The sequence below is a fragment of the Eptatretus burgeri genome, chromosome 13, assembly GCF_056783735.1.
Source record: "Eptatretus burgeri isolate ZD-2024b chromosome 13, Ebu_testis_v1, whole genome shotgun sequence".
Lineage (NCBI taxonomy): Eukaryota > Metazoa > Chordata > Myxini > Myxiniformes > Myxinidae > Eptatretus > Eptatretus burgeri.
In genome coordinates, this window is record NC_140973.1 from 45790856 (window position 1) to 45811194 (window position 20339).

General features: G+C 41.5%; 1 long non-coding RNA gene and 3 other non-coding genes across 5 annotated transcripts in view; 1 reads left to right on the forward strand and 3 right to left on the reverse strand.

The window, feature by feature from the left end:
* LOC147014368 (uncharacterized) overlaps nucleotides 1-13056 on the forward strand; it is a 51375-nt gene extending 38319 nt beyond the window's left edge. The window contains exons 2-4 of one of the 2 annotated variants that reach the window (XR_015050750.1): nucleotides 6056-6137; nucleotides 9751-9791; nucleotides 12357-13056. This is a non-coding gene — a long non-coding RNA (uncharacterized LOC147014368). Of the gene's footprint in view, nucleotides 1-6055; nucleotides 6138-9750; nucleotides 9792-11870; nucleotides 11959-12356 lie in introns of both variants that reach the window. The other variant, XR_015050749.1, reaches the window with a different exon arrangement.
* A 938-nt stretch (nucleotides 13057-13994) lies between these two features.
* TRNAI-UAU (transfer RNA isoleucine (anticodon UAU)) lies at nucleotides 13995-14083 on the reverse strand. Its single transcript is given in 2 exon segments — nucleotides 13995-14030; nucleotides 14046-14083. It is a non-coding gene; the product is annotated as a tRNA-Ile (tRNA).
* Nucleotides 14084-17244: 3161 nt separating this feature from the next.
* TRNAI-UAU (transfer RNA isoleucine (anticodon UAU)) lies at nucleotides 17245-17333 on the reverse strand. Its single transcript is given in 2 exon segments — nucleotides 17245-17280; nucleotides 17296-17333. It is a non-coding gene; the product is annotated as a tRNA-Ile (tRNA).
* Nucleotides 17334-19991: 2658 nt separating this feature from the next.
* TRNAI-UAU (transfer RNA isoleucine (anticodon UAU)) lies at nucleotides 19992-20080 on the reverse strand. The gene is given in 2 exon segments: nucleotides 19992-20027; nucleotides 20043-20080. It is a non-coding gene; the product is annotated as a tRNA-Ile (tRNA).
* Between the last annotated feature and the right edge of the window lie 259 nt (nucleotides 20081-20339).

The following is a 20339-nucleotide window of genomic DNA, read 5'->3' on the forward strand; positions in this document are numbered from 1 at the left end:
CCAAAACCGCTGGGAACACGTCTTTATATGGCAGTTGTAAGCTAGAAACACGTTAATTTATTTATTTTTGTCGACCGGAAGACGTCATTGGAATACATCTACATACGTCGATGTGTGTTGGGACTACGTAAAGATTTGGTTCAAAGCACGTCAAACATAAGTTAGAAATAAGTTTCGCGTAAAAAAGACATTACCACGACGTGTTTCGACTTATGAGTAGCTTATAAGTAGCGTTTGTGGACGTGTGTAAGCGTCCACATATCGTGTGTAAAACTTATCCCCATCGCATGCGGAACGTGTGTCATACGCCGAGTACGTCCAAAAATTTTGAACATGTTTAAAATTTCTTGACGTACTCTACTTACTACGACGTATGATAGCGTACTTTAGCGTTCTACTCACGTATACCAAACTTACTCATACCGTATTTGACGTGCCCCAACGTTTTAGACACATTTTTCTTAGGTCGGCATACGCTGGCAAGATCGCCAAGGTGTGACTGCGATGTTGACACTTCCATTTCTACGGCAGTTATGATTCGAATCGTTGTGCGTCAGCCTTTTAATAGGCTACGTCACGACATCGTCGGCGATGCGTGCAACGCGCTATGCCGAAGTTAGACTATCGTTGGGCATCGGTTGTGTAGGCCGACAACAGGTTCAGCATTCGTTGGTATAAGTTATCTATAACACAACGAAACGTTCTGTGTCCGTTACCAATGCGTTATACATAAGACCAAGTCGCTATGAATACGTCCGAATCTTTAAAAAAAAAACATCAAAAGTTCAACGTAAGCCAGCGTTTTACATAAATTTTAATACGTTACCATCGCTGGCTAAAACGTCAAGGTGTGACCGGGCCTTAACCACCTCTGTTTTTTCATAACAACGCTCTGTAAAATGTTCCGAGCACAAAAGCGAATATTTTGTAGGCCCGATCCACAGTTGGGTATTTTGGACAAACCTCATCCAATTTCTGGCAAACTTAGGGTGTTTCAGCCAATGGTGTATCATGAAACCATCTCGATTTGTTTTTACTATACAAGTACCAAGGATGCATTGACTCGGCATACTTGTGGAAAATCGAAAATTATTCTCTGTTTGAGTTAAATCATATTGGACACAGCTAGAGCAACTCCTTATAATTGGGCATAGTGACCATCAGAGCGACCAGACCAATAGTAGGTGTGACCATCCAACCATCCATTGCGACCATCCTCTGTGCAGAGCGTTGGTGCTGCCTAAGCAGTCTCCCTGGCTATTGGGCACAATCTTGGATGGGTCGCCACTCCGACACAGACTTCGCCACTATCCAATCCTCAGAGGTGTAACCACCCACTATGATCTCGCCACTATCCGGTCTCCAAACCTCGGAGAGTGCTGCAATACCGATGTTCAAACGCTGGAGCTCAGATGATAACAAAAACAGGTGACCATCATCTCTTAGGGATTGGACATTCCAGGTATCCACCAGGTTAACCCAAGGAGACTGCCGTCTGGTGGACGACACCTCAGCACCACTCCGACACACACCACTGCAATCCGACCGAGGAACGTTACCCCGTGTCATGTGCTTTTCCTCCGATCATCAAAGAGTGGGGGTCCCGTAGGCTTTATCCCATTCCCGTCATCCGGTGATCTGCCCTGCGAAGGGCAGCAGCATAGGAGGTACTCCCACGGAGTGGGTTTTCAGTTTTCTTTGCGTTTTTTCGTGTTTTGCGGAATGAAGTGTTTTACGGTGGCCGGAGTGCAAATCCTGCCACCAACCTCCTAGAAATAGGGAACCCAACTGCAGGAGGACGTCCACAGACACAGTTGGGCATGAGATATGGATGACCATTGGCTCACAAGGAGCTCCTCCGCCCTTTGAGAGGTTTTGTTTTTAATCCTGCTGGATGTCCATATCCATACACTGTCCTCACCAGGAAACCTGGTGGTGGAGACAGTTTAGTCGCCGCCAACCCGACCATGAAACAGGTTAGTACAGGTTTACACAGTACCTGTAGCAAGTCACAGATCTATTCTGACCTGACCTACTGACACATCAACTCTCCCAATCAGACCTCAAAACTCGACCCACCCGAATTCCACCACAAAGTTGGCTCTCTTTTTCTTTTATATAGACATTACTTCAGTTTCTGCTCCAGAGAACTTGCTGCTTGTGTTCCTCCACTATTAGCGAGACCATAAAATACCCAGCAAGCCACCACATCACACGAGTAGTGTGTGGCCATTGGCCACTCAAGGGTGGGCCATTACGATGTTTGTTTCTTCCCCTTTACTGCCAAACTCTGGAACTTTTTACCTTCTCATGTCTTTCCAAACACTTATGACCTTCAAAAAAAAAAGAAGTAGATTTTGTACTTCCTCAAAAAGTCTAAGACTATTCTCTCTTTCTTCACTCTTCTATCTAAGCTGTTCTTTTATTTAAGTCGTGCCCTCATTGAGTATTATCCAGGTAGTCTTTGAATGGAGTTTACAACTTTACAACATTAAAAAAAGATGCAGACAGACAGAGGGACAGACAGGGGTGAAAACATAACCTCTGTCCACCTTCGGTGGTGGAGGTCAAAGCACCACAATTTGATGCACAAGGTATACCATCAATATCAATTTCTGTACCGTCGATACACGAAGCACATGCACAGCCAATTTCAAACTTTTCAAAACGAATTTCACTTTCACTGGGCTCTTCAAAGATTGTTTGTTGGGATTTTATTCAGTACAGTATTTAGTGGCAGTAATCAATATTGAGATTCACAGTGATGTCCAGCTGTGATTGATGCGAGTGGATTATTGGCTGTGTTTGTGCCCCGCTGTAGAAGGTATTGATTATAGATGATTGATGCGAGTGGATTATTGGCTGTTCTTGTGCCCCGCTGTAGAAGGTATTGATTATAGATGATTGATGCGAGTGGATTATTGGCTGTACTTGTGCCCCGCTGTAGAAGGTATTGACTATAGATGATTGATGCGAGTGGATTATTGGCTGTGTTTTTTCCCCCCGCTGTAGAAGGTATTGACTATAGATGATTGATGTGAGTGGATTATTGGCTGTGTTTGTGCCCCGCTGTAGAAGGTATTGACTATAGATGATTGATGCGAGTGGATTATTGGCTGTATTTGTGCCCCGCTGTAGAAGGTATTGACTATAGATGATTGATGCGAGTGGATTATTGGCTGTACTTGTGCCCCGCTGTAGAAGGTATTGACTATAGATGATTGATGCGAGTGGATTATTGGCTGTGTTTTTTCCCCCCGCTGTAGAAGGTATTGACTGTAGATGATTGATGTGAGTGGATTATTGGCTGTGTTTGTGCCCCGCTGTAGAAGGTATTGACTATAGATGATTGATGCGAGTGGATTATTGGCTGTATTTGTGCCCCGCTGTAGAACGTATTGACTATAGATGATTGATGCGAGTGGATTATTGGCTGTACTTGTGCCCCGCTGTAGAAGGTATCGAGTATAGTCTGTATCCTTGTGCATAAAATTGCAGTGCATTTATTTATTTGTTTTACTACTTTTCGTAATTAGCTGTGGGAATTAAATCAAGTCTGTGGAGAATCACACACACACACACACACACACACACACACACACACACACACACACACACACACACACACACACACACACACGCACACACACTCAGTCAAAATAGTGAACATTTTACTTGTAGTTGGACTTAATCGACTTATTTCTGTGATTTACTGCATTCCGTTTTTTTCCGTGTCAGACTCAGTTTTATGTTTCAAGTCACCGATTCTGTGAATTCTATTCGTTTTCCGCGATGCTCTAAATATGTGCCAAGATAAGTTCCTTAGCAGCGTAAAAAAAACACAACTAAGTTATGCGAGACAAGCCGATGAATTTCAAGGGATAAAGAGGAAATTAAACTGGCATCACCTTTTCCTCGTTTTTGTAAGATTCAGGGTGTTTCATTAAAAAAAAATATAAAAGCAACCCTTTTACATTTATGTGAAATTTGTATTTCCCTCCAGTCGTGCAGAAATTGCCGCTATCTTTTTCGCTCTGCATAGCTCTGATTGGTCAGAGCTGCCTCTGATGTACATTTGAAGACTGAACAATGTGTCTTCTATCATTAAATAAAGGCACCGTTTTGAGGAAACAAAGGTACATTTTCATTACAACTCAAACGAGGTAATGCATGTTTCGTTTGCAGCGATCGCAGTGGAGGTCTAATGTGCACCGCCCAATGAAGGTATGTAAATTCTCATAATTCAGAGGAAAGAAAATACAGTAGTGGTCTTTCATTTTTTTTAAAAAACCTTTGGTTCTTCGACCTTGATCACTTCCATCAATGGATATCAGTTCACCTCCAAGACCTGGTGACCTTGTCTCATTTTCATCCGACTGTCTTTGTGTCATTCTTGAAAGGACATTTCACAGTAAAAAAAACAAAACAAAAAAAACCATTCACACTTTCTCAAAACTGGCCATTGACCAAGCACATGAGTTGAATAGCACCATGGTAAAGGATGATGGTGGAGCTGTTGGCTTAACTGAATCACCTGCGGCTCTTCAGAGATGGATGGTGAGCGGGCCGAAAATGGCTCATCTCATCAACGACTTTGAAACTTCACTTGATTGTACACAGACCACACCAGACGTCCACCACCATGATCAATGCCAGAGGGTGCAGAAAGTATTCCTACAAGATGTAAAGGCATTGAAATCTACAATTGACGAATACAGAAAACAATTCCTCGAAAACAGTGCAACTTGCTAGTTCTGGATCTATGAGACATCATGGATAAGTCCGCGTTGTGGCCACCGTGTATCAAATCGAGAGGGTGGGATGAGAACAGTATAACACGTTTTCCAATGGACGCCTTGTTAAGAGGACAACTTCACTTGCTACAATGGTAAATAAGAACCTGTTTCCTCTCTTCAGTATGAGACTGACATGTCGGAAGTCAAAAAGTCATGAACTTGTCTCTGTGCTGAAAAGTGACCGTAACCTTTTTTCAATGGTTTACCTTGCATCTCAAGCTCGCAATGGGAATCTTTAAGAATTTTTTTCCCACGAAAATCAGTCATGTCCCCCTATCATTGTCTGATTGAGGAAAACTCAGGCTGGGCATGAAATCAGACATCGTTCGCTGCCTTGAGGATGCAATGATGGAGGAAGAGGAAGTGAATCAAGATGTTGAGGTTATCGTATTAGATGGACCAGCAATTGTGAGCATGTTGAGTGAGGCCTGGACCAGGCAAGACATTTCAAGAATATTCATAGGATGTCTTCCTTCCTTTCGTGAAGTCGCAGCTGCAAAAGGTACAAAGAGTAGTTGTTGTGTGGGATGACTACAGACCCGATATACTAAAGAAGCAAACACGAGAGAAATTAGGTAAAGGAATTTGTTGTCATGTAGAGGTGAAAAGCTCAGTTCCCTAAAACTGGGGTGAGTTTTTGAGACTCACTGACAACAAGAAAGAGCTATTTGCGTTTTTGAGCAGGGAAGTTCTTACAATATCAACCGGAAATCAAGTCATCAGCATGCTGCAGGAAAATATAGTTTGTCAGCACCCGAGGAACACCAATGGACTAGCCCTCTGTTCACATGAGGAGATGGATAGCCACATGATGGTCCATGTTGCTGATGCTACCAAAGCAGTATGATACTATTCTCTTCCGCATTGTTGACAGTGACGTTGTGCTGTCTGTTTACATATTTGCACTGCTGATCACGTCATTAACTGCATTATGGGTGACTTTCGGCACAGGAAATAATTTTCGATTGGTTCCTGCAAACAAGATCTATGCCGAGATTGGTCAGGCCAAGTTTTTTGCATGACCGATGTATCACACTTTTACCAGATGTGATACTTTCCACTGCTTTGTTGGGAGAGGCAAAAGGAGAGCATGGGAGACAGATGGTAGATGCTGCTATGAACGCATTCTCAAGATCGGTCATTCTTTTATATGACAAGACAAGTTATAGATATCGTATAAATGAAGCTGGACTGGACTTGTTTGCGACTAAAGGCTGATATGTGATAAGTATTCCACTAACACAGGCGCTCTTCTTCAGCACGCGACGAGAGCTGTGGACCAGGCTGGGCATTTCTGGAGCCAAGCAATTGAGCCATTGCCCAAGCTTCCCAAGCCTGAAGGTTGGTGTTGGATCGGGACTAATGATGGAAAATAGCATGTTGTTTGGAGCACCCTACCTGAGGCAAGCAAAGTATGCATAGAACTTTTGCGCTGTGGATGCAGTAAAGGGTGTAAAGGAAGCTAAAAATTCCTGAAAGCCGAGCTGACATTCACAGCACTGTGGAAGTTTGGCGGCTCATGCTAAACCAGCAATGTGAAAACGAGCACAATGTATCCTCAAAGTCTCCACGAGGATGGTTGTCTCCTCATGGTTCCATGCGATTCATCTTTGAATATTCGGTTCTGTCGTTTAACGATAATGAAAAAATGGATTTATTGACTTCTAAAATACCCCACAACTTTAACTTAGCAGAAGAACGAAGTCTTCGGTGCTCTGATTTATTTGCTCTCAGAATATTGGGTGTTGAGTTTGTTCGTGTCGATTTCCAACTATGTTCAGTGACTGGATGAAGCTGCCATCTTTAAAACTGGCATATGTGCTGATTTTATGCAGTAGAAACTTCATTCTCTGGATTGTATGGCCCAAAAACCAATATGTAGACTGTAGACACCAGAATCGAACTTCTAGCTGTCATAGTTTCCGAGATATAGATCGTTATGGAGGAAATGGCCGCCACAACCGCCATGGGTGATATCTGAAATGGTACGATATCCAAATTTACATCTTTTGTCAGCATCAACATGTGTACCAAGTTAAATGGTTTTACCACGAGTGGGCCCGTTGGTCTGATGGACCAAATTTTCATTGGTCTTTATGGCCTTGCAGCATTCCCGCCTGCTGCACTGCTTGAGCATTAGCTTGCCTTTCACGAAACCCAGATGTGTTTGTGGCCAACGCGGGAATTATATGTTCATTTCTAATTTTGCCATATGCCGTGATTTTGCCAATTGTTTTATTATTAGTATAAATATCATTAGTATTAATTCATATATGCTTTCTTACAATCTCATCATTGTTTTTGTTATATATTTTGTTATTGGAATGCCATGCCGTGATGGAAGGACATACCAAGCTGCTTTATATACCTTAACATGGCATGCGCTAAAAACATGGGAATTGTAATGCTTAAAAAAAAACGTGTCAGAACAGCTGTGCACACAACGACACAACGGAGTTTGTAAAGTTAACCGCTGGCACATCTGCAAAAACTTTGATATTCCAATTCCAGAAAAATTGTGGGAAAATGAACCAAAAGCAATGACTGAAAACATTGAAGTACCACTCACGTATGACCTAATGATCCCATCGGGTGTGGACATCAAAAACAAAGCGTTGCGACCAGATATCATATTTAGGTGCAAAAAAAAAGAGAAGGCGTTGCCAATTGAGGTGTTAATACCGGTGATTTTGGACTAACGACACAGACATCAAGAAAATGACCAAATACCAAGACCTCAAGCAGGAAGTGAAAAGATCCTGGAAGCTGAAGAATGCCAAAGTTGTTCCAGTGATGATCAAGAACCTCCTGCGAATGATGAAGTAGAACCTCACAGAGATATTAAAAACCATCCCTGGGAATATCACAACAAACGAACAATAGTTGGAAGCCGTCCTGGGCTCAGTAATGATCCTAAAGAGAACCCTCGGCGCAAAACTTTGAAAACAGAAAACTTCACAGCTTCGTCCATGAATCGTGACCCCTTACCAAAATGAAGGTGTATTTGATTTATAATTCAAGTTCCAGGATCTTATCACTTAATCAAGCTGTCATTTTGGGGTACTTCTACTCCATACATAAGGTGAGTGAGACTTTTCTTACCCAGGCCCAAGATGGACTAAGAGTTCTCAGAAGACTGACAAACATGTCACAACAAGTTATCAGATGCCAGTAAGTAAGGTCTATACAATATGAAATAAGAGTTACAATGTTGTTGATCAGTTTATATGTGGCAATTAACCACCATGGACCCAAGATCAGGCATATATATGATTCCTTATGTTTTTTCATGTTTTTTTCACCATTTTGAGAAGTATGACCCATAAAGCATTATCAAGTATTAAAAATGATATTATAAATAAATTTGTCATGTCAAAATTGTATGGAATAGATGTTTCAATTGTATTTCTAGCATGTTTGGTTCAAAATTTATGAAAATTTCTGTTTTTCGAGATTTGGGCATGTCAAAATCTAAGATGGCAGCCAAATATAATCCAAGACCAACCTAATTTTCTTGTTAACATCTAAAAATGTTAACTAGACACCTTAAGGTTTCTGAAAAAGTATGTTTTCTTTCGTACTCAGGGAGGTGCGCATGGGGGCTATTTAGCAGCCCTACTAATTGAGGGAGGTGATGGAGCAGATAAGCGGGATTCTAACCGATATCGTAACAGCTCATCTGGAGTCAGGGCAGGTACCAGAGGATTGCGAAATAATCTCTATTATAATACCAAGCTTGTACACTAAAAACTCCGCTCGCTGTCACACGATCCCTATGAAATTGCTGTGGCACTTAGCGGACATGCCGACAATGTTTGGAAAGTCTTGGCGTTCCATAGTACCACTTGCATTTTGCACAATGCATATTTTTGTCATTCCCCGTGTACGGTCTGTCATCTCCTACCAGCTATGTTGTACTGCTATCCCGTGCATGTGCACGGGTATCGCTAGTATATATATATATATATATATATATATATATATATATATATATATATATATATATATATATATATATATATATATATATATATATATATATATATATATATATATATATATGTATATATATATATATATATATATATATATGTTACATTAATCTATACTAATAAAAGGCTATGTGTGTGTGTGTGTGTGTGTGTGTGTGTGTGTGTGTGTGTGTGTGTGTGTGTGTGTGTGTGTGTGTGTGTGTGTGTGTGTGTGTGTGTGTGTGTGTGTGTGTGTGTGTGTGTGTATGTGTGTGTCCACATATGGGGTTTCAGAATGTGGAATGAAGTCCGCCCAATGTGGGCTCAAAGTTTCCACCTTCATATCGGTAAGGGGTCATGATTCACGGACCAAGCGGAAGTTTTATTGCATCTGCGGGTTTCAGAAGGTGGAACAGATCCCTCCCAAGTCTCGAAGTATCCACCGTCGTGTGTGTGTGTGTGTGTGTGTGTGTGTGTGTGTGTGTGTGTGTGTGTGTGTGTGTGTGTGTGTGTGTGTGTGTGTGTGTGTGTGTGTGTGTGTGTGTGTGTGTGCACATGGAGGTTTCAGAATGTGGAGTGAAGTCCTCCCAGGTATCTCTGGCATCTGATAACTCCTAGGTATCCCTGGCATCTGATAACTGTGTTAGCAATGGTCATTCCTTGTAAAATTTTGTAACCTTGTGACATGTTTGTCAGTCTTCTGAGAACTCTTAGTCCATCTTGGGCCTGGGTAAGAAAAGTCTCACTCACCTTATGTATGGAGTAGAAGTACCCCAAAATGACAGCTTGATTAAGTGATAAGATCCTGGAACTTGCATTATAAATCAAATACAATAAGAGGAATTTATGCTGTTTCCCATTGTTGCTGTGTTATACTTACCTTACCTTCCGAGAACACTAAATAATACTTTCTGTTTGTTTAGGTGCTAAGATTTTTTTGCATCTTACTATAATTCACCGTCTGTCCGTCTGTCTGTTCCCAGGTACCGCAAAAACAACTGAACCGATTGCAACCATTTTTTGGGTGTGTAATCCTGGGACCCCTTGGAGTAAAATAGGCATAAATATAATAACATGACCCCCTTGATGGCTCCCGTAGGGAGCGGGTGCTCCTACAGGGTGCCCCACAGAAAACCAGGAAATTTGAGATTTTGAGATTTATTTTGCCATATTTTACCATATCAATAAACTAACATATAAATTTTCTAATCATTTTTTATATTTTATTTCAGAATGCAGCAGTTATCAAATTTTCAACTTGAGGTGATTGTTCTCTTTAAGAAAGAACATCCAACTTGGGGACTGAAGAAATGCCATAAAATTTTGCCGGAGTTTTTTAATTCAATAACTAAAAATCAGTTTATGGGTGTTGCAGCTGTACTTAAAAGGGAAGGGTCACCTACTGCCAAAGTGCGTCGAGGTGGATCTGGCACAACCAAGAAAATTGATTCACCTACCAAACGGGCTGTGATAGATCTTGCTGTCACACCACCAAGACATTCCAATCAACATGAAATCTGCCGGGAGCTACAGTTATCAAAAGGGACAGTCTTTCGCATTCTTCAAAAATCTGACTTAAAGTGCTATAGAAGAATTAAATGCAATATTCTTACAAAAACACATCAACAAGCACGAGAACAAAAATGTCAGGCATTGATAAACCGTTTTGAAGGACACGAGAAGTGGAAGCAGGTGTGGTTTTCCGATGAAGCAAGTTTCAGTCTTCATGCACCTCTCAACCGTCAGAATGATCGCATTTATCGTGCTGTGCAGGTTAAAACAAACATTTCCGAGGATGATCTGCTGGTGGAGATTGATTAACAACAGCCTTCAATCATGTGCTACGGTGCAGTCTCCTGGCATGGTAAAACAGAGTTGCGATTTGTTGAAGGGGATGCTGCTGGACAAGAACATCATACTGAAGAAAGAAAAAAAACCAGTGAATCAGCTCGTGTATAGAGATGAAATGTGCACCCAAATGTTCCACGACATAAACCAAGTCATGAGAGGAGATGAATGGACATGGCAACAGGATGGAGCAAAGGCTCACACAGCCACGGACACTGTTGCCTGGCTCAGAGTCAATACTCCTGACTTTATTGAACCTAACGAATAGCCATCCAAAATTCCAGACCTCAACGTAATGGATTTTAGCATTTGGGGTGTACTGTTACATCAACTTCAACTACAGAGGAGAGAGGTCACAGACATTCAATCCATGAAAACTGTGTTGACGGAAGCTTGGAACAATATCCCGCATGAAGTTATCCAAAGGGCGACTGGAAGTTGGTTAAACCGTCTCCGCCATTGCTCAGCGGCCCACGGAAAGCACTTTGAACACTACATCTAACGTTCGTTACTTGTGAAATCTTTAGATTTCGTAAGTATATTGATGACTTCCATCCTCTGTTTGTTTGTTTGTGTGTTTGTTTGTGTGTTTGTTTGTGTGTGTGTTTGTGTGTTTGATTCTAGGCACGATAACTCGAGAACAGAAGAAGCTACCAATGTCAAATTACACGACGTGATTCAGGAGGGCGATAGCTAGCGCTGATTAGATTTTGGTCAAAATCTGTCAAAGGTCAAGGTCACAGTGAGGTCAAACATAATTCCGTAAATTCATGTGGAGAAATGGAGTGTTTTTGCTTCGCTCGACATTACGAGTTCGTTTTAACTTCGATTTTAATTTTGTCTTCGGTTTTTGTGATCGCTTAGGACGCTTAAAACTCGGTTGTCGAAATTCTGGTAAAAATCGGATGTTTTGGAGACTTTTTAAGATTGTATAAAAAATATTTCACTCGCCGCATCATGGCTCATCACGTTGTGCAGCGCGCTCGAGCAGAGGCATCGTTGATCACGTAAAGGTTTTCCGTGTGCGCGCTGATGGGGTTTTCGATAAAGATGGTGTTTAAAAGTCATTTTTTTATCCCAATAAAGGTTATCGTCGCATTCCTGACTTGCTAAGCTGTTGGATTATGTAAAGATTGTTGGTGGATGGCCGAATATTACGGTTTTGTGACTTTGATAAAATAATATTAAATAATTGCGTGGAGAAATGGAGATTTTTGCTTCGGTCAACGTTACGATTTTTGATGGTTTGGTACAGAATCATCGTAGAAACTTCTGGTTTGCGTCGCTACCTTCTCGAGAGACAGCTTTTATTAGACAAGGTCAGAGGTCAAGTTGACGATTTCGTAAGTACCAGTCTATGACTGCTTGTTTTTGTTATGTTTGAAAATAAAGTGTATCTTTGTTTTACATGACATCTAAGTTTGCTTTTGTTTTGTTTTAAATAAAAGTGTATCTTTATTTTACACTACATCTAAGTTTGCTTTTGTTTTGTTTGAAAATAAAGTGTATCTTTGTTTTACACGACATCTAAGTTTGCTTTTGTTTTGTTTTAAATAAAAGTGTACCAAATTTCCTGGTTTTCTGTGGGGCACCCTGTAGTTGTATCATTGTATGGGCCTAACTGACTTGTGTCTGTTGAGACAGCGGTGGTCATTCACTATATCTAAACTGACCAACAGCATTGTTACCTCTGTAAATGATTTTTCCTCAAATGCTTCATCATATTTTCTTCTGGTTTCAGGTGCATGCAATGGTGATGGTGAGAAACAAATCTGTAGAATGTAGATACACATATTGCTTATTTTGTGGAGGGTTCACATCATCGTCAAGTGGAAACTAACCCAACTACGCCTGAAGGAAAAAAAAAAACGCCTGAGCATTGAAAGTCCAGTTGACTCTCAAGCTAAAAAAAAAGTCTCTTACCCCAACTGTATCTTGCATGTGACTGGTATTAATAATTATGGGAATTTTACATCATTTAGCAGGACCAAAGCAGATCCCATTGAGAAACTGCCCTGTGTTTCTCGTCCATTTGATTCAAAATTTATGAAAATTTCTGGTTTTCGACAATTGGGCATGTCAAAATCCAAGATGGCAGCCAAATAAAACCCAAGACCAAACTAATTTTCTTGTTAACATCTAAAAATGTTAACTAGACACCTTAAGGTTTCTAAAAAAGTATGTTTGCATAAGTACTCTGGGGGGGGGGGTGCACGTGGGGGTGATTTAGCTGCCCAACTAAATACTCTTGGATGCATGTTATCTGGTGCTGGAGTTTGATCATCCCTCATCTTTCCCAACTACTTCTTTACTTCCTTCCCTCCTCAACCTGGATCTAAATGCACACCCTCACCTCCTTAATAGATACTCTCAGCTATTGACAAATCCCTTGACAGTTCTGTAACTTTTGAAGCAAAATAACGACAGTATTGAATGTAATAAACTGCTGCAATCTCACCGACGTCACAAACCAATCTCTCTGTGCTATTCCATGAAGATCCCACACTTGTATTAACCATCTATTTACCACTTATACACTGAAGGAATACCATGACGTGAGGTTTAACAAGATGTTTTTTATCTTCTCTTTAAGCCTGCCGAGTTTTCTTTCCAAGCCTCCGTTTAACCTTACTCTTCTTGTTCTTCTGATTTCAAGAGGCAGCTTGGCAGTCAGGAAGCTATCATTTTATTGGGGCACGAGGATGCTGCTCATGTTGGTCCCGACACGAGCACACAATAACTCTTTTTGCCGACCTCGGAAGGATGACAGGCTGAGCAAACCCCACCTGGTGTTAATTCAGCAGCCAACAGGACTCGAACTCAGGACCCGAACATCCCAAACCCTTTACACTGACCAGTGAGCCAACACCATGGACTTTCCCCGACAATGACAGGAGTCATACTTTCGTCCTGGTTTTTTTGGAATTCAGAAATTCATATTCATAAATGCTTTCTGCTTCTTCCGAATTCCACGACGGATCTCCCTGCTCCACCACCCAGGTCTCTTTCTGCCTCCACCGTGACACCTCACTGGGGAATATATATGTGCACATATATGTATATATTATATACCAAGCACTCTCTGCATTTGCTTGTTGAAGGTTCCCCAATTCTCTGATGCAGAACCACTTATGAACTTCACCCATTCAAAGCTCCAAATCACTTTTCAGACCCTGAGGATTTGCCACCATAAAATCCAACAACCGTCCACCACGACATTCATAACAAATAAATTCGCGAATCAAAAACTTACCGAAACATGACAAAAATACAATCAATCCGATGAAGAACAAGAAAGTGAAGACTTCAATGTGACGTTCTTCTGTTTCGTCGTGTTTGGTGACTTCAAAAACACACACAAGATATCGATAAAAATACCTGCTCCAGGTGAGGCTCGAACTCACAACCTCGGCATCACCCAAGTACTGATTATAAGTACCGCGCGCTGACCGATTGCGCCACTGGAGCTGCAGGTTGGGGAAATCTTGTAAACTTCACACCACAATTAATAACTTTAACAATGGAAATTTAACTCTGATGAGGAAGGAGGAGGAAATGTTAATGAGGACGTTGGGAGGAAATCCCAAATATAAAGCAAGAAGACACAAGATCAATGATGTGTGAATCATATTGTGATTTATACATTCAATAATATCATTAATTAATTATTTATATTAATAACATATCCCTCATATTGGACAGAATTATTTTTATTTTATTTTTAATTGTTGATGTTTTAAGTTTTCAATGAACTTTGAAGCCGTCTATCCATGATGACTCTCCACCTGCTTGGTTCATCATATCTCCCAATGGGCAGGGGTAACTCTCCACACTGCATTGCTTGTGATGTTTACCTGTGAGCAGATAATTGTGCAATCATGATATGGGGGAGACAAGGTTTGCACACGCACTCCATCAAGGTCCTCAAGCTCCATGGATTTATTAATAAAGTTCCCCTTGGTATCCCATTTTTAATTTATAATTGGTCACCGGCTTTGACACCAATACAAATTTTTTATTCCAGACCATCGTCATCAAAAAGCTCCACATATCCACTAAACTATTTCAAATGGAGCACCTCCACCATGAGAGCATTTCCATTGCATCAGATGTGGCAATAAATGTGAATTGTTACTCCCAGCTTGCCGGCTCGAGGACAGAAGGTGCCATTTGTATTTTTGCCGCCTTCATCCCAACCCCGTTTGGAATCCCGTCCTCGTCGGTTTAATCAGGAAATGCACAAAACAGAGGCACATTTCGTGGTTGAGGAGATCACGCTATCGATTATTATTATTCGAGAGGTGCTTGTTCATTTGATTTTTCTTCTTCTTGCGTATGGCAGCTTCGCTGAGGGGGAACTATCATTTCTTGGAATCGTGACTGTATCACTGATGCAGTGCCCCTCTACCAGTGCACACTGGTACTCATTTCGCCGACCTCGGAAGGATGACAGGCTGAGTCAACTCCCTGGTGTATTCATTCAGCGGCCAACGGGGCTTGAACTCAGGACCCGAGGGTCCCAAGCCACCACCCGAACCACAAACCAACACCAGGCTGGTGTTCATTTGATTAATTGTACGTTTTTCCCTTCACCCCGAAAGGTGGACGGAGTTTAAGTTTTCAACCCTCTTTATATGTCTGTTGAGTTTTCAGGGTCTTTGGGGGTATTTTGGGTATTTTGGGTCTTCAGGGTCTTTTGGCTCTTCGGAGTCTTTTGAGTCTATGGGGTCTTTTGGGACTATTGAGTATTTGGGGAGTTTTGGATCTTTGGGGTCTTCAGGGTATTTTGCATCTTCATTGTCTTTTTGGGTCTTCAGTGTCTTTTGGGTCTTTGGAGTCTTTTGGGTCCTCATGGACTTTTGGGTCTTCAGGAACTTTTGGGTCTTTGGGGTCTTTTGAATCCTCAGGGACCTTTGGGTCTTCAGGAACTTTGGGGTCTTTGGGGTATTTTAGTTTTTTGGTGACTTTTGGGTCTTTGGGTTATTTTGTGTCTTTCGGGTATTTTTGGGTCTTCAGGGTGATTTCGGTCTTCAGAGTCTTTTGGGTATTCAGGGACTTTTGTGTCTTTGAGGTCTTTTGGGTCTTTGGGTTATTTTGAGTCGTCAGGGTATTTTGGGGTTTTTGTTGTTTTTTGGGTCTTTCGAGTCTTTTGGGTCTTTGGAGGATTTCGGGTCTTTCAGATATTTTCGGAACTTGGTGACTTTTCGGTCATCAGGATCTTTTGGGTCCTCGGGGACTTTTAGGTCTTCGGGGTCTTTTGAGTCTTCGGGGTCTTTTGTGTCCTCAGTAACTTTGGGGTGTTCAGAGTCTATTGAGTCTTTGGGGTCTTCAGGGTCTTTTGGGCTTTAGGGGTCTTAAGGGACTTGGTGAATCAACGTTTAAACAGGACTTCATTAATCAACATATGGTCTTCACAGACTGATGGACAGCTTCACTGCCTAACTTCCTCAATGACTCACCGCCTCATCTCCTCACTGTCTCACTGCCTCAACGACTCACCGCCTCATCACCTCAACGACTCACCGCCTCATCACCTCACCTCCTCACTGTCTCATCTTCTCAAAGACTCACTGCCTAACTTCCTCAACGACTCAACCCCTCATCACCTCACTTCCTCAATGACTCACCGCCTCATCTCCTCAACGACTCACCCCTCAACGACTCACCGCCTCATCACCTCACCTCCTCACTGTCTCATATTCTCAACGACTCACTGCCTAACTTCCTCAACGACTCAGCCCCTCATCACCTCACTTCCTCAACGACTCACCGCCTCATTTCTCACTGTCTCACTGCCTCAACGACCCACCCCCTCATCACCTCACTTCCTCCACGACTCACCGCCTCATCTCCTCAACGACTCACCCCCTCATCTCCTCACTGTCTCACTGCCTCAATCACTCACCGCCTCATATCCTCACTGTCTCACCTCCTCAATGACTCACCTCCTCATCGCCTCACTACCTCATCGTGCTTTTCGTTGTTATATATATATATATATATATATATATATATATATATATATATATATATATATATATATATATATATACACCATAACGAAAGTCACATATTAGTTTATAATTATTTATTTGATTCCCCCATTGGGTCCTCAATGAACACCTTCTGCTTCTCCCACATGACCCGACGGATCTCCCTGCTCCTCCACCCTGGTCTCTTCCTGCCTCGACCGTGACACCTCACTGGAACATATATATATATATATATATATATATATATATATATATATATATATATATATATATATATATATATATATATATATATATATATATATATATATATATATATATATATATATATACCAAGCACTCTCTCCATTTTCTTGTTGAAAGTTGCCTCATACTCCGATGCAGACCCCCCTGAGTCCCCTCATTAACTTCACCCATTCAAAGCTTCAAATCACTTTTCAAACCCTCAGTATTTGCCACCACAAAATCCAACAACCCCATACCACGATATTCATAACAAATAAATTCGCGAATCAAAAACTTACCGAAACATGGCAAAAATACAACCAATCTGATGAAGAGTGAAATGTGACGATCTTCTGTTTGGTCGTGTTTGGTGACTTCTAAAACACACACACGATACGGATAAAAAATACCTGCTCCAGGTGAGGCTCGAACTCACAACCTCGGCATCACCCAAGTACTGATTATAAGTACCGCGCGCTGACCGATTGCGCCACTGGAGCTGCAGGTTTGGGAAATCTTGTAAATTTCACACCACAATTAATAACTTTAACAATGGAAATTTAACTGTGATGAGGAAGGAGGAGGAAATGTTAATGAGGTCGTTGGGAGGAAATCCCAAATATAAAGTAAGAAGACACGAGATCAATGATGTGTGAATCATATTGTGATTTATACATTCAATATCATAATTAATTAATTATTAATATTAATAACATATCCCTCATATTGGACAGAATTATTTTTATTTTGTTGTTAATTGTTGATGTTTTAAGTTTTCAACGAACTTTGAAGCCGTCTTTCCATGATGACTCTCCAACTGCTTGGTTCATCATATCTCCCAATGGGCAGGGGTAACTCTCCACACTGCATTGCTTGTGACGTTTACCTGTGAGCAGATGATAATTGTGCAATCATGATATGGGGGAGACAAGGTGTGCACATGTACTCCATCAAGGTCCTCAAGCTCCATGGATTTATCAATAAAGTTCCCCTTGGTATCCCATTATTAATTTACGATTGGTCACCGGCTTTGACACCGATAAAAAAATATTTCAGACCATCAGCATCAAAAAGCTCCATCTCTCCACCAACCTGTTTCAAATGGAGCACCTCCACCATGAGAGCATTTAAATTGCATCAGATGTGGCAATTAATGTGAATTGTTGCTCCCAATTTGCCGGCTCGAGGCTAGAAGGTGCCATTTGTATTTTTGCCCCCTCCATCCAACCCCGTTTGGAATCCCGTCCTCGTCAGTTTAATCAGGTAATGTACAAAACAGAGGGACATTTCGCCATTGAGGATGTCACTATCGATTATTCGAGAGGTGCTTGTTCATTTGATTGATTGTGCGTTTATTCCCTCCACCAATAAAGGTGGACGGAGGTTATGTTTTCAACCCTGTTTGTATGTCTGTTGGGTATTTGGGGTCTTTTACGTCTTCAGGGTCTTTTGAATCCTCCGTGATTTTAAGGTATTTGTGGTCCTCGGTGATTTGGGGTCTTCACGGTCTTTTGGTACTTTTGGGGACTTTTGGGTCTTCAGTGCCATATTAGGTCTTTGGGATCTTTTGTGGCCTCGGTGAGGTTTGGGTCTTTGGGGTCTTTTGCGGATTTAAGGTCTTTTGGGGCTTCATGGTCTTAAGGGTCTTGGTGAATTGATGTTCAAACATGACATGATTTGAAAGGCATCCTGTCCACACGGACTGACGGTCAGCTTCACGGCTTCACCACCTCGTCGTGCTTTTCGTTTTTTGTTTGTAGATTATATCGATCCACCATTACCAAAGTCACATATTAGTTTTTAATTTTTTGTTTGATTCCCTGTTGGTCCGAAAATAATGTCTCCAACACCTTCAGAACTGAAGTCAAACAAATAGGTCTATGGTTCCCAAATGATTCTCTTGGTCCTTTATGAAATATTTATGCAATATAATTATTATTCTTCAATCGACCGAACTGTACCTGTCCTGACTCCAAATGAGCTGTTTCGATGTCGGTTAGAATCCTGCTTATCTGCTCCATCACCTCCCTCACCCTCAATACTCGGATGGATGCATGTTATCTGGTCCTCGAGATTGATCATCCCTCATCTTTCCAAAACTGCTTCTCCACTTCCTTCCCTCCTCCACCTGGATCTCAATGCCCATACTCACCTGCTTAATAGATACTCTCAGCTATTGAAAAATCCCTTGACAAATCCTTCTGTAACGTTTGAAGCAAAATAACGACAGCACTGTATTTCATAAACGGCTGCCATCTCACTCACATCACCAACCAATCTCCCTTTGTAATTCCTCAAAGAGCCCACACTTGCATTACCCATTAATTTACCCCTTCCACACTTTGGGAATGCTGTGATGTCATGTTTCACATTTTTGGCAATTTGTTTTTCACATTCTCTTGTGGGGTACCGAGTTATTCTCTTTTCGACATCTGTTTACCCGACACATCTTCTTCCACTGACATAAGGCAGCTCAGCTGCTGGGAAGCTGTCATTTTGTTGGGACACAACGATGCTGCTGATGCTGGGCACCTTCACCAGTACACTGGTACTCATTTCGGCGACCTCCGAAGGTTGAATGACAGGCTGAGTGAACCCCACCTGGTGTTAATTCAGCAGCCAACAGGGCTCGAACTCAGGACCCGAAGATCCCAAGCCATTCACCCCAACCACGAAGCCAACACGACGATGAGTCGTACTTTAATCCTCTTATTTTGGCCTTAATGACGACCTTCTGCTTCTTCCGAATTCCACGACGGATCTCCCTGCTCCACCACCCAGGTCTCTGCCTCCACCGTGACACCTCACTGGGGAATATACATGTGAACATATATGTATATCTCGATTATATACCAAGCACTCTCTGCATTTTCTTGTTGAAGGTTCCCCAATTCTCTGATGCAGAACCACCCCCTCCCCCACTTATTAACTTCAACCAATCAAAAGCTTCAAACTACTTTTCAAACCCTCAGTATTTGCCACCACAAAATCCAACAACCGTCCACCACGATATTCAAAACTAATAAACTCGCGAATCAAAAACTTACCGAAACATGACAAAAAGACAATCAATCCGATGAAGAGTGAAATGTGACGATCTTCTGTTTGGTCGTGTTTGGTGACTTCAAAAACACACACAAGATATCGATAAAAATACCTGCTCCAGGTGAGGCTCGAACTCACAACCTCGGCATCACCCAAGTACTGATTATAAGTACCGCGCGCTGACCGATTGCGCCACTGGAGCTGCAGGTTTGGGAAATCTTGTAAACTTCACACCACAATTAATAACTTTAACAATGGAAATTTAACTCTGATGAGGAAGGAGGAGGAAACGTTCATGAGGTCGTTGGGAGGAAATCCCAAATATCAAGCAAGAAGACACAAGATCAATGATGTGTGAATCATATTGTGATTTATACATTCAATAATATTATTAATTAATTATTAATATTAATAACATATCCCTCATATTGGACAGAATTATTTTTATTTTATTTTTAATT